The sequence below is a fragment of the Patagioenas fasciata genome, chromosome 5 (assembly GCF_037038585.1).
Source record: "Patagioenas fasciata isolate bPatFas1 chromosome 5, bPatFas1.hap1, whole genome shotgun sequence".
Lineage (NCBI taxonomy): Eukaryota > Metazoa > Chordata > Aves > Columbiformes > Columbidae > Patagioenas > Patagioenas fasciata.
The window spans coordinates 14,876,754-14,880,212 of record NC_092524.1 but is presented as its reverse complement, the minus strand read 5'-3'; positions in this window follow the sequence as shown (position 1 = coordinate 14,880,212).

Genomic DNA, 3,459 nt, shown 5'->3' with positions numbered 1-3,459 from the left:
ATGTGTGCCCAAACCCTGAATCCCAGCTATGCTCAGCAGCCAGGAGCGCTGTCCTGCAGCATTCCTGCTCGGGCACGCTCACAGCTGAGACACTTAGGCCATGGCACTGGGGACTTGGGTTGCACAGAGATGTGAGCTGCCCCTCATGGCTGAGCATCTGCTGTGCCACAGCACAAGCACGGCCCAAGCTGCCTGTGGAGGTGGCGTTAGCTGGGGGTGTGGGACTGTGTCTCTGGGCCTCCTGAAAGGAGAGCGAGGGTGCATTGAGAACCACCTTGCTTTGATTAAATGCTTTACTTGATGTGAAGTACATAAAGAAGCACACATATCTGGCAAAAAAAAAAAGTGAAGTGAAGTGCTGACCAGAGTGCTGTGACTAAAGTCAGGCAAACTGAAGCTGAAACTGCAGAGAGATGGGTGCTATATCATAATACTGAGTTATAAAAGCTTACGTTCTTTTCTGGGTTTGGTTTTGTTTTTTTCAAACAAGAAGCAAAGCAGATACTTGATAGTCATGGACATTAACCCTTGTTTGGGGGGGCAGGAATGAGCCTCAGTATCCACCTGCTATAGCCATCTATTACTGTGCTCTCCAGCTGTGTTTGTAGCCCTGCACAAGGCTTACATACCGGTGTGCCAGCCACAGCATTGCCTCGAGCAGGTCATGAAAGCAAGCTGGCATGGGTGAGGGGCATGGGAATAAAGGCCTTGGGAAAGGTACAAGCCATAAGATTTGTCCCTGACCAGCTTAGGCTGTTATTTGGTTGTGTAGTTATAGGTGACAGGCAGAGGGAAGGACTACAGCTGAGTGGGCTAGACGGATGGTGCCTTCTACTCAGCTCTACAACTAGCAGTGATGTGCTTTGCTTTTGCTGCTTGTTCATCCCGCCAGTGTAAGAAGGTGAGTAGATGGGAAACCTGAACTGTAGATGAATCCCCTAATGTGCAGGGAGTGTTTGACAGGTAAGTTGAAGGGTGGGTTGCTGTCAGGGGACAGATGGGGAGCGTCTGCCACGTGCGGGCATGTTGTTGAAGTATCTGATGTAAGTAAATGGTCCAAATATAAAATAATGAAGTAAACATGTCTAAAAAAACCCTACTGTGGTTACGTTGTAAAACAGCTTGACAGGTGTGCAGGGAGCACAGATAGGCTGGAGCACTCACAGCGCACTGCCCCGCTGGTTTGTGACTCACCTGTGCGTTGTACAAGTAGCACACTGGGTATCACCAGTGTGGTTTGGATCCCAAGTGTGCAGCGTACACCTATTCTGTTTTCCATGGGTGCAGTGCATCAGCTCTGTGCATGAGTGCATTTTGTTACTAGTGGGTGTTGTTTTACATGTGGAGGGGTGTGTTTTGTGTCTCGAGTGTGGTGTGCATGTGCAGCATGCACAAGTGGCCGGTGACTCACATCTGCAGCGAGGGGTTTGTACAGTGCATGAAGATGCCCTACTGGTTGCCACTGAGGTCCCCGCCACCCAGCTGCCCTCCAGCCTGCTCCGACTGATTGCATCCCCCTCCCTCCCGCCCAGTACGGGTGTTGTCATAGCCAGCTGCAGCTGTCTGGGGATGAAGCGCCCTGTTGGGGTGCCAGCCAGTCTGGCTGCTGTGCAACAGGAGCCTGCCTGCAGCCCCACTGGCATTTTTTTGAAGGCTGGAAGGGTTTTGTATGTCCCACTCCCCCTCACTGCACAGCCCTGCTCTGTGAGTTGGAGCCCTGACAAGGTAACATCCCCTCTGCATCCAGCAGCAGGATTCTGGTACAGTGAGACCCACCGTATCAGGCACAGTCCTGAAGGGGAAGGTGCAGGCAGGGCAGGCTGCTCCCTCTGTCGCAGCAGGGGAGATGCTGAAGGTACAGGAACATGTCCAAGCCTGGTGGGACAGAGCTTGTAGCTCCTGGGGCCAAGCCTTCTGCTCTGCCTCCTCATGGCAGCGCATCTGCAAAAATCTAAATCCAAAGCAAAGTTAACAGCTGGAGACATTCTTCAATGCAGCAGTATGGCTTTGTAACCATTTCTCTAAGGGCACTGCCTGCCTGCTGGGGGAGAAGTCTTGAAAGCATCTGCGCTAGTCAGGAACCAAAACCTCAAAGGGGCTGTGGCTCTGGAGCTGCTTGGGTGCTTCTGACCATTTACCCTATGTGCCTATGTGATAACAGTTGATCTAAACACAGAGGAACATCCCTAGGAGGCGTTAACTTCTTATTTTCAGCCCACCTGTGTTTTCATCACAACTCTGATTTATACAACCTCATCCACTCTTCTCTGTTTTTGCCATTTTAACTTAGCTGAAAGAAAACCATATGTACATAATATCATGCTGAATGTTAGAAGCATTTATATTTTGATTTACAAAGCACCTCTTTAAAATAGACAATAATAAAAAATATACACAAAATAAATAAATGAAGCAAGTAGAAGGGGTGCTATTCACACCTAACTCACTAAAACAGCAAGACAAAACCACATGGTACCAATTTCCTTCACTCCTTCATGGTCCTTCAAACATCTTCCAGTGTTTCATCTACCATCAGAAAAGGCCAGCTTGGGCTGCTGGGCATGTGCAGAGGGGATTTCTTCAGTGAAACTCCTTACCCATAGCCTGCAGGCTCAGCTGCTGCCTGAAACAAGTGTCACACATTAGAAGATCTGCAAAGCTTTGACCCAGCGACTGCTGCATCTTCTGCACCCATTTAAAGCACTGCAGCCATTTCTCAATCTGGCAAAAAAGTCATGCATTTGATTTTTTTTCTTTTCTTTAATGTGCATGTACATAAATTATATATAGATATAGATATAGATATAATGTACATGCATACCCAGTTGCACATAAGTACATATATATTTCTTTAACTTTATATACAAATATGGGTAGACAGATGAAGATGGACATATGTTTGGCTAATAAAAGACAGAGTGGCCAGTTAACAGCCAAGCACTTCCTACTCCAGTTCAGCAATGGCTGCAATCCTGTGCGTCTCACAGTCCCAACTAGTAAGTTAAGATGCAACTTGTTCTGTTTTAGCCTGTGTGACAAATGGCACACGTGCTCAAGCTGAGGGCCAGCAGCAGGTAACCTGCCACCCAGGGCCATTCAGTGACCCGTTTCCATCTCAGCAGCTGAAACTGTGGGCAGTGACGTTTCAAAGCTCCCATACCACAGTTTTTAGACAGTGAGTAAAATGAGACTGAGGGGTAAGAGACAACAGGAGCGGGGAAAGCTGCATTTCCAGAAACACAGTGGTTCCTGGTGGCAGACAAGAGGCTTCCAGCTTCTGCTCTAGGCTGAGCATTCGGGGTGCCAGGTTCTGCCGCCTCCAGGGACATAGGAAATAGCTTGTGCCACTTCGCTGAAGCCTGGGTCAATGGCCCATCATTTCTTCCTGTGGTTTGTGCCATCCCAACATCTTCCTTCCCCTGACCCAGTCTGAGGTACCCAGCTCCAGCTTGAGACACA